This window comes from Rhinoderma darwinii, chromosome 1 (genome assembly GCF_050947455.1).
Source record: "Rhinoderma darwinii isolate aRhiDar2 chromosome 1, aRhiDar2.hap1, whole genome shotgun sequence".
In the NCBI taxonomy this organism is placed as follows: domain Eukaryota; kingdom Metazoa; phylum Chordata; class Amphibia; order Anura; family Rhinodermatidae; genus Rhinoderma; species Rhinoderma darwinii.
The window spans coordinates 186,894,652-186,917,248 of NC_134687.1; the positions used below are offsets into that span (position 1 = coordinate 186,894,652).

The window sequence follows — 22,597 nt, forward strand, 5'->3', positions numbered from 1 at the left end:
TGTTCAAATGAGCATTTTGCTCCCTACGTTATTAAAAAGCATAACACTAATCTATTGTATTTTTCATAAATATTCTCAGCTTTGTAACATGTGTAAACTACAATTATTAGCTAAACGATTTACACAAGCACCACCTCTGTATTATACTAGCTGTATCCATTCACACATACACAAAAATATTTACAGGAAAGATTTATATAGTATTTGCTGAATTTAAACACTCATGAAAACTTAACAAGGCTGAGAAGTCAGGCACCTTATTTATCATATAAAATATATTTTGGTTTTATTGCAGACCAGTTAAAAATCTGAACAGACAAGTTCAACCATGAAGTGTCCTTAAAAGGGGATGTCTCATGAAGTCAACACCTTTTTGGAATTAAAGAGGCTCTGTCACCACATTATAAGTGCCCTATCTTGTACATGATGTGATCGGCGCTGTAATGTAGATTACAGCAGTGTTTTTTATTTAGAAAAACAATCATTTTTTACGGAGTTATGACCTATATTAGATTTATGCTAATGAGTTTCTTAATGGACAACTGGGCGTGTTTTACTTTTTGACCAAGTGGGCGTTGTGGAGAGAAGTGTATGACGCTGACCAATCAGCATAATACACTTCTCCCCATTCATTTACACAGAACATAGCGATATAGATATATCGCTATGTGCAGCCACATAAACACACTATAACGTTACTCAAGTATGTGGGGCAATATACTGTGTGAGGGAATTATCAGGGTGCATATTATATACAGTAGTATACTGCAGGCTCAGGGGATAAATATTAATTTGAAGATGTGCCATACAAATAGGGAGCGTGGTATGTAAAAGGGTTTGTGGCCTAAATAATAGTTAATTAATCATAATCAAGGTTACATGTTCAATTAATCGTGATTTTGATTTAGGTCATAATCGCCCAGCCCTACTGTCATAGGATGCCACCTTTGCCACAAGTCAATTCATTAAGTCTCTGATCTTCTAGATCTGCCTCAGTGAACTTTAAAGAGAACCTTTCACTTCCCTATACATGTGCAGCTGAGTGCATCATGTAATGGGCAGGGCTGCAGAAACCCTGTGGCACTTTGCATTCTTCTCCTACCCTCCTCCGTTATTTAGATATCGGTGCCGTTATATTTGGCGCCCGATATTTAAATAACCCCCTGAACTGTCAATGGGGCGTGTAATGGCAAGGGGATGGGTAACATCGCTGTGACACTGTCCAATCAGATATGGACAGTCTTCCAATCACTCACTCACTCTTCTGCTCTCGACAGACAAGGACAAGACTGTGTGATCTCTTGCGAGAGATCACACAGTCTTGTCCTTGTCTGCCGGGGCTGCTCAACCATGGAAACCTAAGATCACCATGTACAATGCCAAGCGTTGGCTGGAGTGGTGTAAAGCACATTGCCACTGGACTCCTGAGCTGTGGAAACATGTTCTCTGAAGTGATGTACATATCACGTTTCACTATCTGGCAATCTGATGGAGGAATCTGGATATCAATGTACGCTCTTCATTTGTTTTGTATGGACAATGCCCCCATCTTCTGCAGCCGTTGCCCCGGTGTGTGTTTCCACATACAGGGAAGATGAACTAATGCATTAGAAAAAATTTCATGTGTTTAAAAGCCCCCCACATCAATTTTACTGATGCAATGATACATTTTTCACTTGCAAACCAAGAGTGGCCTTTTAGCCAGACTAGCAGCAAACTATGCGGCCTGCATTTAGTGAACCCTTTTTGTAGCTCCAGCCCCCCTCCTCCGCTAGGAAAAACATGGTGGGGAGACAGTCTTAAGAGTCCACTGTGGCACAGTTTCTTTAGGTTCCCTGAGAAGTGACGGTGTCCCCAAAATGAAATGTACATAGGGACGTGTCAGGGCCACAGTTACTAGGGCACAGTTTGGGTACTGCCCTTGTCAGGGCGGAAGAAAATTTTAGGTGCATAGGGCATAAGGAGAGGTTACAGGTCCAGCTTAGTGTTAGATTTGGAGGACCTAACCATGGGGCTTATATCCCTTGGACTCGGATGCCCAATCTGGACTGGACCTGCAACACCTGCAACAAAAGGCCTCCCTTAGGCTGGGTTCACACGACCATGTTACGTCCGTAAAGGACAGAACGTATTTCGGCCGCAAGTCCCGGACCGAACACACTGCAGGGAGCCGGGCTCCTAGTATCATAGTTATGTACAACGCTAGGAGTCCCTGCCTCGCTGCCGGACAACTGTCCCGTACTGTAATCATGTTTTCAGTACGAGACAGTTGTTCGGCAGCGAGGCAGGGACTCCTAGCGTCGTACATAACTATGATGCTAGGAGCCCGGCTCCCTGCACTGTGTTCGGTCCGGTACTTGTGGCCGAAATACGTACGTCAATTACGAACGTAATGACCTCGTGTGAACATACCCTGAGAGTACCTGATATGCACTCGGTGCCTTTACCATGTATGCAGTATGGTGTGTTTTTTTGGTCTAGGAATGTCATTTTTCCTGACTTTTGTTTTTGTTGGTTTGTTCGCAACCCAGTTTGGTGATAGAGTGTGTCTTTCACTTTGCGACATTTTGCGGCAATTTTTTTTTTTAAATTCAAGTGTGACTATAGAGTTCATGCCAATTTTTCCGAACAGTGAAAAATAACTGTCATTAGTAAACTTGCCCTATTGTAAATGACAGTCACACCATTTAAGAGGTGGATTATACACGCTTCATTTAACACTGCATTCACGCAGTTGTACATTTTGCCAATGTTGCATCCGTATATTTTTTGGCAGAAATAGGAGCAGATCTCATCAAAAAAGAGAAACTCTTTTAAAAAAATGTCCTCTGTCCCTCTTTTCAAGCAAAACAAAAAAAATGAAGTATCCAGTCTAGTGATATCCAGCCATGTGACCACCCCAGACAGCCCCTTAAATCTGAGAGCTACAGCAGGAATAAGCAGAACACTGCGGGATCTAATCCAAAACGCTGCGGGACTGAATCCAAAACGCTGCGGGACTGAATCCAAAACGCTGCGTGACTGAATCCAAAACGCTGCGGGACTGAATCCAACACCTGATTTTTACAGGACACTATATGGCCGCTGCTTAATTCTCTTTCAGTGGCGAATGCAGGTGAAATGTAGTGTTAGGCTGGGTTCACACGACCTATTTTCAGACGTAAACGAGGCATTTTAAGCCTCGATTTACGTCTGAAAATACGGCTCCAATACATCGGCAAACATCTGCCCATTCATTTGAATCGGTTTGCCGACGTACTGTGCCAACGACCTGTCATTTACGCATCGCTGTCAAACGACGACGCGTAAAAAAGATGGCTCGTCAAAAGAAGAGCAGGACACTTCTTGAGACGTCATTTGAGCCGTTTTTCATTGATTCCAATGAAGAACAGCTCCAAATTACGTCTGTAATTGACGCCTCGCGAAACGCGAGTACGAGCAATTACGTCTGAAATGACGGAGCTGTTTTCTCCTGAAAACAGCTCCGTTATTTCAGACGTAAATGCAGTTATCGTGTGCACATACCCTTACATGGCAGCCGTTCAGATCAATGGCCGTCCATGTAATACATGGACAACTCAAGTTCACGAGAGAGAGAGAGCGAGACACTACTTGGATCATAGAGGGGGATCTAAAGCATCATAATATGGCATATGGACAGAAGTATCCTGATGGAGCAACCTCTTTAACTGTGGGGCTTTGGAATGTATATACAAATTTCTTGTTATGGCTCCAGTCATATAGTTATGCTAAAAACATCTCAATTTATAAATGTAAATAATTTAAAATAACAGCACTACACTAATTTTGATATTTATATAGACATATATGGACAGATAGATAGATGGATGGATGGATGGATGGATGGATGGATAGATAGATAGATAGATAGATAGATAGATAGATAGATAGATAGATAGATAGATAGATAGATAGATAGATAGATAGATAGATAGAGAGAGAGACATAACCAGAGGTAAAGCTATATGTAGTGCACACTATTTGCCTCAGGGTTACCTAGTTCTACTTGCTTTCTGTATCCACTACAGCCTTTAGGTCGTTGTTATCAGTACTCGTATCCGCATGATAATGGCAGAGGGCACATTATTGGAACAGGATGGCACATCCTGTTGGTGCAGTGAGGCAGCACATCCAGGAGGATCTGTCCAGGTGATGTGTGCCATGGTCACCACACTCCTATTCACAGGTCATATACAGAGAAGTTTACTAGTTCCAGAAGCCGGCTTACAACCGCCAAGTGTACACTAACTATCTGCCCATCAATGAAATGCCAGCACAGAAAAGGTGACCCGAATAACAGGACAAGCCGGGCAGAGTCATAAGTGAGAAGAAGGCAGTGCAGCACACAGAGCGATCTCTGAGCCCGGAGTCGGGGAACCTCAGCGTTACTCTATGGGACATGGACTAGTTGTGCAGTTTATCCAAAGCCATGTGTCTATCTATGTACCGCGCAGTGGAGCGGTGTGGCGTCCCCGGCTCTGCCAGCACTTACCTCAGAGCTATGCCGCGCCGTCCTCCTCACACTCGCTGCTATGATAATAAGAGCACGCCACTTCTGCGCTAGGTAGTAATGTCGGCGCTCCGCCTGCTCGCCTTCTCCTCCGCACTGCTCGCCTGGCTGTCCCTCTGCAGCTCCCACTAGTGATAGAGATGGCACACACAGCTCCGCTCCTCACACACCTCACGCACTGCTGTGTCACTTATTACCTCACCAGACCCTGGGAGGGGGTTCACCAGGCACTCGTCTCTTATATTCCATCACATTATAATGCTATAACCAGTTATTTACCGGTCTTGTCGTTTGCCACCATTTACTTGTACTGCTATATACCCATACTATTTATGTATAATACCTATACTATTTATGTATAATGCCCATACTATTTATGTATAATACCTATACTATTTATGTATAATGCCCATACTATTTATGTATAATACCCATACTATTTATGTATAATGCCCATACTATTTATGTATAATACCCATACTATTTATGTATAATGCCCATACTATTTATGTATAATGCCCATACTATTTATGTATAATGCCCATACTATTTATGTATAATACCTATACTATTTATGTATAATACCCATACTATTTATGTATAATGCCCATACTATTTATGTATAATACCCATACTATTTATGTATAATACCCATACTATTTATGTATAATGCCCATACTATTTATGTATAATGCCCATACTATTTGTGTATAATACCTATACTCTTTATGTGTAATACCCATACTGTTTATGTATATGACCCATACTATTTATGTATAATGCCCATACTATTTATGTATAATACCCATGCTATTTATGTATAATACCCATGCTATTTATGTATAATACCCATACTATTTATGTATAATACCCATACTATTTATGTATAATACCTATACTCTTTATGTATAATACCCATAATATTTATGCATAATACCCATACTATTTATGTATAATACCCATACTATTTATGTATAATACCCATACTATTTGTGTATAATACCTATACTCTTTATGTGTAATACCCATACTGTTTATGTATATGACCCATACTGTTTATGTATAATACCCATACTATTTATGTATAATACCCATACCAGGCAGTCGACTCCGCTATTGATTCCGTCGGAAAACCGGAAACCTGCCTGAATGGTGACGAACGGAAACCATTAGCGATGTTTCCGTCACCATTGATATCAATGGTGACTGAATCGTAAGCTGTGGTTTCACTTTCCGTTGTGATTCACCCGACGGAAACCTCAGACGGAACCCCGGAACGAAAAGCGAACGGTGATGTGAACAGGCCCTTACAGTGATGGAAACCATGGAGCAGGCAGTGACCGGTTAATGCTCTGGATTTTGATCTATTTAGCAAAAACGTATCCGACTGTATGGCATACAGTCGGATACGTCGCCAGGGGAATGGCCCAGGGGATTCCGGCCCTGGAGAACCCCCTGACGTCACTTTGCATATATGGACAATGATGTCAGGAGCTTTCCTAGGGACAAAGTCCACGGGTAGAGCACTTGTGATGCCCTGCCTGGGGACTCCGGCATTTGGAAGATCCTGACATCACAGTCCACATACTAATGTCAGGAGGGGTATACGCTTCTTTGTGGAATCTCTCAGGATGGAATAGCAAATTCTACTACACTATTCCAGCCTACAAAAATAAGGTATACCGACATATACTAGCCCGACGTAGGCTAAAAAGGACGTAATGGAGACCTACGAATTATCGTCTATGTTGTTTATAGTGTACGTTAGGAGATTTCCTGACATACACGATAAACTTAGGGCAACAACGTGATGTGAAGGGGGCTTTAAAGAGGCTCTGTCACCACATTATAAGTGCCCTATCTCCTACATAATCTGATTGGCACTGTAATGTAAATAACAACAGTGTTTTTTATTTTGAAAAATGATACATTTTGAGCAAGTTATGCACAATTTTAGATTTATGATAATTCGTTTCTTAATAGACAACTGGGCGTGTTTTTACATTTTTACCAACTGGGCATTGTAAAGAGAAGTAACAGAACATGAGAATAAGGAGTCATTACGCCACAAAACCATAGAAAAATATAATTTTTATTACATCCAATAATCAAGACACAAACTATAAAAAACACAACGAGATTCTAAAAATTGAAGGTAAATTAGTGGTTATATTAGTCATATAACCCTGCAAACACAGACATGGTATTGATGCTAAACACTGCAAATTCTCACTATTAGCTAGTCAACAGAAACATAGAGTAAATACTGTCTCATACAAATGGTACTGAGTAACTTATGCCATCATTCTGTTCAATATCACCATGCATATCCATGGGGTAACTGACATATGTTAATCCCGTCTAAAGAATTATATCTAACTGCTCTGTTGCATGGTCCAGGACATAAAACAGGGGAAAAGGTATCCTGAAATGGCCTGACGTAGAAAAAACCTAAGTCCACCTGGTAACACCAGGGGAGTCAGTGTAGCAAATCTTACCCATGGAGGTTAAAAGTGAAGTGATCCACACGGTAATGAAGCACCCCGACGCGCGTTTCGCATGTATCGCTTCCTCAGGGGGTGTAAAGTGCTGTATGTCCTGTCCATTTAAATAGTGTCCTCAATCGTTTACAAATGTGTTCCGGTATGTCCGTTTCCCAGGTCTACGGCGCATGCGCGGGATTGCCCGAGGCCGCGAGACCACTATCGCCCCCGTCGTCATACGGCCACCGCGCCTGTGCGTCTCCGGAGATGCTTTTCTAAGGAAACAGCGCAGGCGCAGTGCCCGCATGTAGACGAAAGGAGACAGGGGCGGGCACTCGGCATCACCGCAACACGCGCAACCCCAGGGAAAGAGGCGTTATACTGGTGAGTCTGTCAGTGTCTATCTGTGTCCGTCACTTCCAAAACATTTTCCCATGCTTTGTGTCCAGGATCAGAAGCAGTGTGAAGCCCCAGGTTTTAAGTTAAAACCGGGTGGATCACTTCAGTTTTAACCTCCATGGGTAAGATTTGCTACACCGACTCCCCTGGTGGTTTTTTCTATGTCAGGCCATTTCAGGATACCTTTTCCCCTGTTTTATGTCCTGGACCATGCAACAGAGCAGTTAGATATAATTCTTTAGACGGGATTAACATATGTCAGTTACCCCATGGATATGCATGGTGATATTGAACAGAATGATGGCATAAGTTACTCAGTACCATTTGTATGAGACAGTATTTACTCTATGTTTCTGTTGACTAGCTAATAGTGAGAATTTGCAGTGTTTAGCATCAATACCATGCCTGTGTTTGCAGGGTTATATGACTGATCCACTAATTGACCTTCAATTTTTAGAACCTCATTGTGTTTTTTATAGTTTGTGTCTTGATCATTTGATGTAATAAAAATTATATTTTTCTATGGTTTTGTGGCGTAATGACTCCTTATTCTCATGTTCTGTTATGCTATTTTGGAGTTTTGCTACTCTGTAGTGATGTTTTTGGAGGTGTTCTGACATAACCAAATGGGTGACACCTAACCAATTACCATACCTGTGAGACAACTTTGTTGTTAATTGTAAAGAGAAGTGTATGACGCTGACCAATCAGCGTCATACACATCTCTCCATTCATTTTTAGCAGTACTCGCAACACAGCATGATCTCACGAGATCACGCTGTGCAGTCACATACTCCCATATTAACTTTACCAAAGTGTAAAGAATCTGCCAGACACAGCTTCTGTGTTGATGCCCGTGGTTAATCAGTCTGCACCTGCTCCTAAGTCTGATAGAGTGACTCGATCATCTACCACTCGGGCTGGGAGGCTGAGAAGTGGGAGAGCCTATCACAGCCTGGCCAGACGGAGCTAGCTCCCGCCCTCTGTTTATTTATACCTTCATTTCCTGCTCCTCCTTTGCCTGTGATTCTGCCTGTTTCCTGGCTCTTCTGCTGCTGCTTGTACTATTGACCTCTGCTTCATATTGACCCTGGCTTTACTGACTACTCTCCTGCTCTGCGTTTGGTACCTCGTACACTCCTGGTTTGACTCGGCTTGTTCACTACTCTTGTTGCTCACGGTGTTTCCGTGGGCAACTGCCCGATTTCCCTTAGCTTCTGTGTACCCTTGTCTGTTTGTCTGTCGTGCACATATTGAGCGTAGGGACTGTCGCCCAGATGTACGCCGTCGCCTAGGACGGGCCGTGCAAGTAGGCAGGGACTGAGTGACGGGTAGATTAGTGCTCACCTGTCTGTCTCCCTACCCCGTCATTACATAATCACAGGCCCATATACCTTTTCTACCCCAGTCCATGACACAACTATGGACCCCCTTGAGACACTGGCTCAGCAAATGCAGGGCCTCTCCCTACAGGTCCAAGCCCTGGCTCAGAGGGACAACCAGCATGTTGATACCCTGGTAATGCCCTCCACCTCACCTCTTGAACCCCACCTCAAGTTGCCTGACCGGTTCTCAGGGGACCGGAAGACTTTTTTCTCCTTTCGGGAGAGTTGTAGGCTCTATTTCCGTCTAAGGCCCCACTCCTCAGGTTCAGAGAGCCAGCGAGTGGGTATAATTATGTCCCGGCTCCAGGACGGGCCCCAAGAATGGGCCTTCTCCTTGGCTCCTGACGCCCCTGAACTTTCCTCTGTTGATCTTTTTTTTTCTGCTCTCGGGCTCATATATGACAAGACTCACAAGACTGCCTTTGCCGAGAGTCAGCTGGTGACCTTACATCAGGGTAAGAGACCCGTTGAGGAGTACTGTTCTGACTTTAGGCAGAGGTGTGTAGCTTCTTTGTGGAATAACCCTGCCTTGAGGTGCCATTTTAGATTGGGTCTGTTGAACGCCCTGAAAGACCTGTTAGTTAGCTATCCCTCTTCTGACTCTCTAGATCAGGTTATGGCTTTAGCGGTACGTCTTGACCGACGTCTCAGGGAACGACGACTTGAACGTTTTTGTGCTTTCTCCTCTGGCTCCCCCATGATGGCTCCCGAGGTTCCGTTGCTTCGTTCTTCTATGGAAAACTCGGATGAACCTATGCAACTCGGTGCCTCCGTGTTTCCCCAACAACGTAGAGAGCTCCGCAGGAAGAATGGTCTCTGCTTCTACTATGGGGATGACAAGCATCAAGTGAACAACTGTCCTAGGCGTAAGAATAAGCAGCCGGAAGAACTTCCGCGCCTAAGTGAGCATCGGGGAGGTCACTTGGGCGCACAGGTATTTCCCGTAAATATGAAACCTAATAAGATCTTGCTTCCCTTTCAGGTTTCTTTTGAGGGTAGGTCTGCTACCGGCAGTGCCTTCGTGGATTCAGGGTCTTCTGCTAATATTATGTCTGTGGAATTTGCTATGTCTCTAGCTATGCCATTGATTGATTTGCCTAAACCTGTCCCGGTAGTGGGTATCGACTCCACTCCACTTGCTAATGGTTATTTTACGCAGCATACCCCTGTTTTTGAACTCCTTGTTGGCTCCATGCATTTGGAGCAGTGCTCTGTACTGGTGATGCAGGGATTATCGTCCGATTTGATTTTAGGCCTTCCCTGGTTGCAGATGCATAATCCCACGTTTAACTGGAATACTGGGGATCTTACCAAATGGGGTAATGAATGCATGACGTCATGTTTTTCTGTTAATTTTATTTCTGTCCCTGAGGAGGTGAACACTCTACCTGAGTTTATTCAGGACTTCGCTGATGTTTTTTCTAAAAAGGCCTCCGAAGTGTTACCTCCTCATAGAGAATACGATTGCGCAATCAATTTGGTACCAGGAGCTAAACTCCCTAAGGGTAGGATATTTAATCTCTCTTGTCCCGAACTTGAAGCCATGAGAGAGTATATCCAGGAATGCCTGGCCAAGGGTTACATTCGCCCCTCTACTTCTCCGGTAGGTGCTGGCTTCTTCTTCGTAGGGAAGAAGGATGGTGGTCTTAGGCCGTGCATCGATTACCGAAACTTGAATAAGGTCACTGTAAGGAACCAGTATCCCCTTCCTTTGATTCCTGATCTCTTCAATCAGGTTCAGGGGGCCCAATGGTTCTCTAAGTTTGATCTACGGGGGGCTTATAACCTTATCCGCACCAGAGAGAGGGATGAGTGGAAGACTGCGTTTAACATGCCCGAAGGTCATTTCGAATACCTCGTCATGCCCTTTGGGTTGTGTAATGCTCCCGCGGTCTTCCAGAATTTCATAAATGAGATTTTAAGAGACTACCTGGGGGTATTTCTTGTAGTGTACCTTGATGACATACTTGTGTTTTCCAAGGACTGGTCCTCCCACATTGAGCATGTCAGGAAGGTGCTCCAGGCCCTTCGGGAAAACAAACTGTTTGCTAAAACCGAAAAATGTGTGTTTGGGGTGCAGGAGATACAATTATTGGGTCAAATCCTCACTCCTCATGAATTCCGCATGGACCCCGCCAGGGTCCAGGCTGTGGCGGAATGGGTCCAACCTGCCTCCCTGAAGGCGTTACAGTGCTTCCTGGGGTTTGCTAATCATTACAGGATATTTATTGCTAACTTCTCGGTCATCGCTAAGCCTCTTATGGATCTTACTCGCAAAGGTGCTGATCTCCTCCATTGGCCTCCAGAGGCGGTCCAGGCTTTTGAGGTCCTTAAGAAGTGCTTCATCTCGGCCCCAGTGCTGATTCAGCCTAACCAAATGGAGCCATTCATCGTGGAGGTTGACGCCTCCGAGGTGGGAGTGGGTGCTGTCTTGTCCCAGGGTACCAGGTCCCTCACCCATCTCCGTCCCTGTGCCTACTTCTCCAGGAAGTTCTCGCCCACTGAGAGTAACTATGACATTGGCAACCGCGAACTCTTAGCCATTAAATGGGCATTTGAAGAGTGGCGCCACTTCTTGGAGGGGGCTAGGCACCAGGTAATGGTCCTTACCGACCACAAGAATCTGGTTTTTCTAGAATCTACCCGGAGGCTAAACCCGAGACAAGCTCGATGGGCATTTTTTTTTACTAGATTCAACTTTTTGGTCACCTATATCTAAAAATATTAAAGCTGATGCACTGTCGCGTAGTTTAATGGCCAGCCCTCCTTCGGAGGAAGATCCTGCTTGTGTTTTGCCCCCAGGTATAATCATTTCCTCTGTTGATTCTGACTTAGTCTCCGAAATTGCGGCTGATCAAGGTTCAGCTCCCGGGAACCTTCCTGAGAACAAGCTGTTTGTTCCCCTGCAATTCCGGCTAAGGGTACTCAGGGAAAATCATGACTCTGCACTATCTGGTCATCCAGGCATCTTGGGTACCAAGCACCTCATTGCCAGAAACTATTGGTGGCCTGGGTTGCCTAAAGACGTTAAGGCCTACGTCGCCGCTTGTGAAATTTGTGCTAGGTCCAAGACTCCCAGGTCCCGACCAGCGGGCTTACTATGTTCTTTGCCCATTCCCCAGAGACCTTGGACCCATATCTACATGGATTTTATCACCGATGTGCCTCCATCTCAAGGCAAGTCGGTGGTGTGGATTGTAGTAGACCGCTTCAGTAAGATGTGCCACTTTGTGCCCCTCAAGAAACTACCCAATGCTAAGCCGTTAGCTACCTTGTTTGTCAAACACATCCTGTGTCTCCATGGGGTTCCTGTCAATATAATTTCTGACAGAGGGGTACAATTTGTTTCATTGTTTTGGAGAGCTTTCTGTAAAAAGTTGGAGATTGATCTGTCCTTCTCCTCGGCCTTCCATCCTGAAACTAATGGCCAAACTGAGAGGACTAATCAGTCTCTAGAACAATATTTAAGGTGTTTTATCTCTGACTGTCAATATGATTGGGTCTCCTTCATTTCCCTCGCCGAATTTTCCCTTAATAACCGGGTCAGTAACTCGTCAGGGGTCTCCCCCTTTTTCTGTAATTTTGGGTTTAATCCACGGTTCTCCACCGTTTCACCTGGTGGTTCCAAGAATCCCGAGGTAGATGTCGTTCATCGGGAACTGTGCACAGTCTGGGCCCAGGTTCAGAAGAACCTATAGGCGTCCCAGAGCATACAAAAGACTCAGGCAGATAAAAGACGTTCTGCTAAACCCTTGTTTGTGGTCGGAGATCTGGTGTGGCTGTCTTCAAAAAATTTGCGCCTTAAAGTCCCGTCCAAAAAATTTGCTCCCCGGTATATAGGGCCATACAAGGTCATTGAGGTCCTTAACCCTGTCTCCTTCCGACTGGAGTCACCCCCGTCTTTTCGAATACACGACGTGTTTCATGCCTCCCTCCTGAAATGCTGCTCCCCATCCTTGGCTACCTCGAGGAAACCTCCGGTCCCTGTTCTCACCCCTGAAGGGGTAGAATTCGAGGTGGCCAAGATTGTGGACAGCAGTATGGTCCAAGGCTCCCTCCAGTACCTTGTCCATTGGAGAGGATACGGGCCTGAGGAGAGGACTTGGGTACCCGCCCGGGATGTTCACGCTGGGGTATTGCTCAGGAGGTTCCATCTTCGGTTCCCCAATAAGCCAGGTCCACCTAGAAAGGGTCCGGTGGCTCCTCACAAAAGGGGGGGTACTGTAAAGGATCTGCCAGACACAGCTTCTGTGTCGACGCCCGTGGTTAATCAGTCTGCACCTGCTCCTAAGTCTGATAGAGTGACTCGATCATCTACCACTCGGGCTGGGAGGCTGAGAAGTGGGAGAGCCTATCACATCCTGGCCAGACGGAGCTAGCTCCCACCCTCCCTCCCGTCTATTTATACCTTCACTTCCTGCTCCTCCTTTGCCTGTGATTCTGCTTGTTTCCTGGCTCTGCTGCTGCTGCTTGTACTATTGACCTCTGCTTCATATTTACCCTGGCTTTACTGACTACTCTCCTGCTCTGCGTTTGGTACCTCGTACACTCCTGGTTTGACTCGGCTTGTTCACTACTCTTGTTGCTCTCGGTGTTTCCGTGGGCAACTGCCCCATTTCCCTTAGCTTCTGTGTACCCTTGTCTGTTTGTCTGTCGTGCACATATTGAGCGTAGGGACCGTCGCCCAGTTGTACGCCGTCGCCTAGGACGGGCCGTGCAAGTAGGCAGGGACTGAGTGGCGGGTAGATTAGGGCTCACCTGTCTGTCTCCCTACCCCGTCATTACACAAAGTGTCTTTGGAGTAAATAGACATCACCTCCAGCCTGGACTCTATGTCTATTCATCACTCCCGACACTTCGGTAAAGTTTCTGTGAATGACAGCACATGTGATCTCGCGAGATCATGCCGTGCTGTGTGAGTAAGTCCCACACAAACTTTACCGAAGTGTCGGAAGTGTGAATAGACATCGCGTCCTGGCTGGAGGCAATGTCTATTCACTCCCAAGACACTTTGGTAAAGTTAATATGGGAGTATGTGACAATACAGCGTGATCTCGCGAGAACACACTGTGTTGCGAGTACTGCTAAAAATGAATGAAGAGAAGCGTATAATTGGTCAGTGTCATACACTTCTCTTTACAACGCCCAGTTGGTTAAAAAGTAAAAACACGCCCAGTTGTCTATTAAGAAACGAATTAGCATAAATCTATAATTGTGCATAACTTGCTCAAAATTGTTTGTTTTTCAAAATATAAAAACACTGTTGTTATCTACGTTACAGCGCTAATCACATTGTGTAGGAGATAGGGCACTTATAATGTGGTGACAGAGCCTCCTTAAAGAGGCTCTGTCACCAGATTTTGCAACCCCTATCTGCTATTGCAGCAGATAGGCGCTGCAATGTAGATTACAGTAACGCTTTTATTTTTAAAAAACGAGCATTTTTGGCCAAGTTATGACCATTTTTGTATTTATGCAAATGAGGCTTGCAAAAGTCCAAGTTGGCGTGTTTAAAGTAAAAGTCCAAGTGGGCGTGTATTATGTGCGTACATCGGGGCGTTTTTACTACTTTTATTAGCTGGGCGTTCTGACGAGAAGTATCATCCACTTCTCTTCAGAACGCCCAGCTTCTGGCAGTGCACAGACACACAGCGTGTTCTCGAGAGATCACACTGTGATGTCACTCACTTCCTGCCCCAGGTCCTGCATCGTGTCGGCCACATCGGCACCAGAGGCTACAGTTGATTCTGCAGCAGCATCAGCGTTTGCAGGTAAGTCGATGTAGCTACTTACCTGCAAACGCTGATGCTGCTGCAGAATCAACTGTAGCCTCTGGTGCCGATGTGTCCTCGCTCGTCCGACACGATGCAGGACCTGTGAGTGATGTCACAGCGTGATCTCTCTAGAACACGCTGTGTCTGCACTGCCAGAAGCTGGGCGTTCTGAAGAGAAGTGGATGATACTTCTCGTCAGAACGCCCAGCTAGTAAAAGTAGTAAAAACGCCCCGATGTACGCACATAATACACGCCCACTTGGACTTTTACTTTAAGAACGCCTACTTAGACTTTTGCAAGCCACATTTGCATAAATACAAAAATGGTCATAACTTGGCCAAAAATGCTCGTTTTTTTTAAATAAAAACGTTACTGTAATCTACATTGCAGCGCCGATCTGCTGCAATAGCAGATAGGGGTTGCAAAATCTGGTGACAGAGCCCCTTTAAGGGAGGGGGAGCACTTGTGAGGATGTGAGGAGAACTAATGCTCCATACTTACGTTGCCATTAAAGTTCAATGTGTTTTTCAACAGCAAATATCGGAAGCTTTCCCTTTGATTTCTGACGCAGATGTGCCACAAGCGTGTAGCAGATCCGCAGGAGAATAAGGCCCTGTTCACACAGAGTTTTTTTGCCGCATTTTTTGCAGCGGAAACCACATTGGAAGCTGCGGCAAAAAACAGCCGAAATCGCCTTCTATTGATTTCAACGAGAGGCGAAGGCATTTTTTTTCCTGCGAGCGGAAAAAAAACGCTGGCAGGAAAAGAAGCGACATGCCCTTTCTTTGGGCATTTCCGTCTCTGACCTCCCATTGACATTATTGCATGCTACTTATTGGTGTGGTGGTTTTCTTTTCATGGTGCGGACAAAAATACACGTGAAAATATTTTCGTAGCATGTGAACTGGGTTGTGGAAACCTCATATGCATGGGATGCAGAATCATCGGCATATCATCGTTATCCGTATCAAATCCAACATGTGTGAACGGGCCTTAGGGGAGTTAAAAAAACACTCTGTTAGGCCAAATGCACACGATACTTATTAAGTTCAAATTTGTTGCGGGTATTTTCGTGCGGCAAATCCGCAGTGTAATACAGTACCAGCAAAGTAAATAAGATCAAGAAATCACATCTACATGGCGCATTTTTCTGCTCAAAAATGTACCTGCGGTGCGTATTTTAAAATAGTTAAAAAAAATATCTACAGCATAAAACCTGCACCTATTTTTGCATCAAAATGTAAAAACCGCACCTAAAAATGTATCAAAAAACGCACAATTAGGTGCAGCTATTACCTGCGGTTTTGATGCAGATTTTGTGCACCAAATTCCTCAATGTGTGCGTTACAGAATTTGCTAGGGATTGACAGCAAATTAACCCTTTACATTGTAATGGATGAAATATGTTTCAATTCTGCAACATAATAGGCATGCAGCTGATTTAACCCCTTCCCTCCTTTTTTGGATTTTCACTTTTGTTTTTTCCTCCCCACCTTCCAAAAGCTATAATTTTTTTATTTTTCTGTCTATATAGCCATATGAGGTCTTGTTTTTTGCGGGACAAGTTGTAGTTTTTCATGACACCATTTATTGTACCGCATAATGTACTGGGAAGCTGAAAAAAAATAATTAGTGGCGAAATGGGCAAAAAACAGCGATTAGGCAAATTTGGGGGGATTTTGTTTTTACGGCATCCATGAGGCAGTAAAAACTACATATTCACCTTATTCTACAGGTTGATACGATTATAGTGATACCAAATTTATATGTTTTATTATATGTTTTACCATTTTTTTAAAAATAAAACTTTTAGCAAAATTTAAAAAATCCTTTGTGTCGCCATATTCTGAGAGCCATAACTTTTACATTTTTCCATCAATTTAGCGATGTGAGAGATTAAATTTTGTGGAGCAAGCTGTAGTTTTTACCGATATCATTTTGGGGTATATGCAACTTTTGGATCACCTTTTATTTTATTTTTTTTAGATCGCTAAGGTGACCAAAAACCAGTAATGTGCGTGCTTTATGTATTTTTTTTTTTACGGCATTCACCCAGCGGGTTAAACAATGCTATGTTGTGATAGTTCTGACTTTTACGGATGCGGCGATACCAGTTATGTTAACTTTTATTTTTTTAACATTCATTTCGGAAAAAAATGTGAAAAGGGAGATGGCTTGTTTCAGGGAGTGCCCCCTGATCCTGACACTTTAAATGCCGTGGTCGCGATTGACCGCAGCATTTCAAGGGTTAAAGAGACTCTGTCACCAGATGATCAAATCCCTATCTCCTATTGCATGTGATCGACACTGCAATGTAGATAACAGTAACGTTTTTTGTTTTTTTTTAAAAACGATAATTTTTGGCTAAGTTATGAGCAATTTTATATTTATGCAAATGAGCCTTTCTAATGGACAACTGGGCGTGTTTTCTCTTATTTCCAACTGGGCGTGTATTGTGTTTTAACCCCTTAAGTACACGGCCAATTTTGGCCTTGAGGACAGATCAATTTTTTTAGATTTCCCTCTTTTCTACGACGTAGTTTTATGAGACTTTGTTTTTTGCGGGACGAGTTGTACTTTATTTAGGTACCATTTTTTGGTACAAATACATTATCGTTTAATTTCTATACATTTTTATTTTGGCGAAAATGCAGAAAAAAAGCAGTTCCGCTGCAGTTTTACTATTTTTTTTTTTACACCATACACCGATCATCATAAATAATGGTATACATTTGTTGCAGGTTGTTACGGTTGTGGCGATACCAAATATGTCTATATTATTTCATGTTTTGGGACGTATATTTTAAAAAGTTTATTTATTATAAAAAATGTGTGTTTCTGTGTATTTGTTTTACTTTTTATTTATTTATCATAATTTTTTTTACATTCATTTAACTTTTTTTTTTAATCCCATAAAGGGATCTATCATTTTTATTTTGTAACTGCATTTTGTATTATGCCAGTACATTAGCCTGTGTACTGATTGTACGCAGGCAGTTGTTAGGGCATACCTCAATATGCCCTAACAACAGGAAATATGTTCAGACAGCCCTGTGGTCCTTCAATGGACACTGGGCTGTCTGGCCATATGAGTTGTGGGCTTTGATCGCGTCACAGTTACTTTCTGTGACGCGATCAAAGTGCAGTCCCCTCTCCTTGAATGCCGTGATCAGCTTTGATCACGGCATTCAAGGGGTTAATGGCGGAGAGATGTTTCTCTCCTCTCCGCTGTCAGAGCGAGGCCGTGGCTGTATATTACAGCCGTTGCTCTGCTCTTGATCGCGCGCACAGACAGCTGTCACACAGGACGAGAATGCTCGTCCTAATGCGCGAAGTGCTCGCCGCTCAGGACGAGCATTCTCGTCCTGTGTCTGCAACTAGTTAACCCCTTCCCGACATTTGCCATATGGGTACGCCATGGAAAGCAATGACTTGCCATACCCATACGCCGAATGTTTGGGACCAGCTCAGAAGCTGAGCCGGTGCCATCATCACCGGATCTCAGCTGTATCTTACAGCTGACATCCGGCTGTAACGGCGGGGACCGAAATTAGCTTCGATCCCCGCCATTAACCCCTTAAGTGCAGCGCTCAAACGCGATCGCGGCATTTAAGGTGTTTGCAGCTCATCGGAACCCCAGCAAAGAAATTGCCGGGGTTCCGGTGGCTGCAATGGCAACCGGAGGCCTAATACTGGCCTCCCGGTCTGCCTAGCATGGAAACTGGTCAAGATCCGCCCGGCGGCGGAGCCTGATCGGCTTCCGTAGCTGTCGGCAAGATGGCGCCGGCTCAGGAGCTGATCCGGCGTCATCAGCGGTGGAAGTCAGCTGTATGTTACAGCTGACATCCACCTGTAACGGCAGGAACCGGAGCTAGCTCCAATCCCTGCCATTAACCCCTTTGATGCAGCAATCGAAAGCGATTGCTGCATCGTAGCGGTTACTAGCAGATCGCCAGCCCTGACAGGCAATCGGGACTGACGATTGCTGCTATGGCAACAGGAGACACAATGGTCTCCTGCTCTGCCATTACGGAAGCCGATTAGGCTCCTCCGGGAGGCGAAGCCTAATCGGCTTGCTGTCAGTGAATAACTGACACATCTAATACATTGCACTATGTAGGTAGTGCAATGTATTAGAAAAAAATAAATCTGACAGCTGGACCTTCAAGTCCCCTAGTGGGACTTGAGAAAAAGTGTAAAAAAAGTATAAAAAAGTGTAAAAAAAAGTGAAAAAAATTAAAGTTTGAAAACAATAAAAGTTTCAAGTAATAAAATAAAACACAATCCCCTTTTACTCTTATCAAGTCCTTTATTATTGAAAAAAAATAATAAACCATACGTATTTGGTATCGCCGCGACCGTAACGACCTGAGGTATCAAAATATTATATTATTTATTGCACGCGGTGAACAGCGTAAAAAAAACCTGTAAAAAACGATATCAGAGTTTCTGTTTTTTGGTCACTTTGCTCTATAAATATAGGAATAAAAAGTGATCAAAAAGTCGCACGTATTCCAAAAATGGTACCTATAAAAACTATAGCTCGTCTCACAAAAAGAAGCCCTCATACAACTCCGTCGACAAAAAAAATAAAAAGTTATGGTTCTTACAACTTGACGACAGAAAAAATACATTATTTTTACAAAAGTAGTTTTATTGTGCAAAAAGTTGTAAAACATAAAAAAGTCCTATAAAATAGGTATCGCCGGAATCGTACGGACCCGCAGAATAAAGTTAACATGTAGTTTATAACGCATGGTGAACGCTGTATAAAAAAACCTAAATAAAACTATGCCAGAATTGTGTTTTTTTTGTTTACCTGACCACCCAAAAAATAGGATAAAAGGTAATCATAAAGTCGCATGTACCCCAAAATGGTACCAATAATGACTACAGCTCGTCCCGCAAAAAACAGCCCTCATACCACTACGTCTATGAAAAAATAAAATTAGTTATGGCTCCAATAAGTCAGGAAATAAAAAATATGCAGTTGTGCCCGAGGGGAACATTTCTTCTGTTTGAAGAGGCGATTTATCAAGGACCTAAAATTAGGGAACCAGGAAAGGGAGGGCCCAAACATATCCGCTGGAAGTGCCTGTGCCCGTATTATACCAGGACAACACTTCCCAGCAAAATTCCCCAAACTGCAAAGGCGCGGAGTGTCCATCAAAAGGGGGATAATAAAGGACGCCATATATCAGTGCGACACCGGCCTGTGCAGAAAGGATTGCTTCACAGCGTAACACACATCTATGGATCATTTTATTGTTTTTTTTTACCCCATTATTATACCACCTGACTATGCCCCTTATATACTCCGCCCGGCTTACATGTACCGCCACATTATAAACGGAAACACCAGCAATACTCAAACAAATCTACTACCAAGCAAAATCTGCTCTCCAAAAGCCAAATGGCGTTTCCTCCCATCTGAACCCTACAGCGTCCCCAAACAGCAGTTTCCTTCCACATATATGGCACCGTCATACCCGGGAGAACCCTTTTAGCAATTTTTGGGGTGTGTGTCTCCAGTGGCATAAGCTGGGCACAACATATTTGCCACTGAAATGGCATATCTAGGGAAAAATATAAATTTTTATTTGCACCATCCGCAGTGCATTCATTTATGGAAAAGACCTGTGGGGTGAAATGCTCACTACACCCCTTAACAAATGCCTTGAGGGGTGTAGTTTCCAAATGGGGTCACTTCTCAGGGTTTTCTTTTTATTAATTCACATCTGAGCCTCTGCAGTTGTGAACCAATACTTTGTAAATCGCCAAATTAGGCCTCAATTTGACATGGTACACTTTCACTCCTGAGCCTGGTCGAATGTCCAGGCAAAAGATTAGTGCCCCATGTAGGGTGTTTCTAAAACCAGGAAACCCAGCATAATAATTAGAGAGCTGTCTTGTTATGGTGGCACAAGATGGGCACCACATATTGTCCACATATCTGTGGAAAAAATCCCATTTTCACTCTGCAATATCGAGTTCACACTAATTTCTACAAAACACCTGCAGGGTTAAAATGCTTACTACACCACTAGGTAAATGTATTGAGGGGTGTAGTTTCCAAAATTGGGTCACTTCTGGGGGGTTTCCACTGTTTTAGGCCCACAGGCGCCCAGAAACCAATCCAGCAACATCTGCACTCCAAATGGCGGTCCTTCCCTTCTGAGCCCTGCCGTGTGCCCAAACAGCAGTTTATGACCACATATGGGGTATTGCCGTACTCGGGAGAAATTGCTTTACAAATGTTGGGTTCTTTTTTTTCCTTTATTTGTTGCGAAAATGAAAAAATTTGCACTAAAGCTACGTCTTATTGAAGAAAAAGGATTGTTTTTATTTTCACTGCCCAATTCTAATAAATTCTATGAAACATCTGTGGGGTCAATATGCTCACTACACCCCTAGATAAATTCCTCAAGAGGTGTAGTTTCCTAAATGGTGTCACGTTTTGGGCGTTTTCATTGTTTTGACCCCTAAGGGGCTTTGCAAATACGACATGGCCTCCAGAAACCATTCCTGCTCAATGTGATCTCCAAAAGCCAAATAGCGCTCTTTCCCTTCTAAGCCACGCCGTGTCTCCAAACAGCCGTTTATTACCACATGTGGGGCATTGTTTTACTCGGGAGAAATTGCTTTACAAATTTTGTGGTGCTTTTTCTCCTTCAGTCCTTGTGGAAATGAGAAAAAATAAGCTAAACCTACATTTTCTTTGAAAAAATGTAGATTTTGATTTTCAGGGCCAACTTCCAATAATTTCTGCAAAAAAACTGTGGGGGTCAAATCGCTCACTATACCCCTAGATAATTTCCTCAATGGGTGTAGTCTCCAAAATGGGGTCACTTGTGGGGGGTTTCCACTGTTTTGTCTCCTCAGGGACTTCGTAAATGTGACAAGGCCTCTGCAAACCATTCCTGCTAAATGTGATCTCCAAAAGCCAAATGGCACTCCATCCCTTCGAATCCCTGCCGTGTGTCCAAACAGACATTTATTACCACATGTGGGGTATTGCTTTACTCGGAAGAAATTGCTTTACAATTTTTACGGTTCTTTTTCTCCTTCAGCCCTTGTGGAAATGAGAAAACATTAGCTAAACTTACATTTTCTTTTAAAAAATTTAGATTGTAATTTTCAGGGCCTACTTCCAATAATTTATGCAAAAAAACTGTGCAGTCAAAACGCTCACTATACCCCTAGATAATTTCCTCAATGGATGTAGTTTCTAAAATGGGGTCACTTGTGGGGGGTTTCCACTGTTTTGTCCCCTCAGGGGCTTTGTAAATGTGACATGGCCTCTGCAAACCATTCCTGCTAAACTTGAGCTCCAAAAGCCAAATAGCGCTCTTTCCCTTCTCAGCCACGCCGTGTCTCCAAACAACCGTTTATTACCACATGTGGGGTATTGTTTTACTCGGGAGAAATTGCTTTACAAATTTTATGGTGCTTTTTCTCCTTTAGTCCTTGTGGAAATGAGAAAAAAAATCGCTAATCCTACATTTTCTTTGAAAAAATGTTGATTTTAATTTTCACGGCCTACTTCCAATAATTTCTGTAAAAAACCTGTGCGGTCAAAATGCTCACTATACCCCTAGATAATTTCCTTGAGGTGTGTAGTTTCCCAGATGGGGTCACTTTTGACTGTTTTGGCACCGCAAGAGCCCTTCAAACCTGACATGGTGCCTAAAATTTATTAACAAAAATAAGGCCCCAAAATCCACTAGGTGTTCCTTTGCTTCGGAGGCCGGTGCTTCAGTCCAGTAGCAGGCTACGGCCACATGTGGGATATTTCCTAAAACTGCAGAAACCGGGCAACAAATATTGAGTTGCATTTCTCTGGTAAAACCTTCTGTGTTATAAAAAAAATTGTATTAAAAATTTATTTCTGCAAAAAAAAATGAAATTTGTAAATTTCACCTCTACTTTGCTTTAATTCCTCTGAAATGTGTAAAGGGTTAAGACATTTTCTAAATGCTGTTTTGAATACTTTGAGGGGTGAAGTTTTTAAAATAGGGTGACTT

The 22,597-nt window shown here is 43.5% G+C and overlaps 1 protein-coding gene across 3 annotated transcripts in view; it reads right to left on the bottom strand.

The window, feature by feature from the left end:
* The window catches only part of BMPR1B (bone morphogenetic protein receptor type 1B), a 555,987-nt gene extending 551,332 nt beyond the window's left edge, over positions 1-4,655 (bottom strand). For all 3 annotated transcript variants that reach the window (XM_075860653.1, XM_075860655.1, XM_075860652.1), the window contains exon 1: positions 4,514-4,655. The gene's annotated coding sequence lies outside the window, so the exon portion shown is untranslated. The remainder of the gene's footprint in view (positions 1-4,513) is intronic.
* Positions 4,656-22,597: the final 17,942 nt, after the last annotated feature.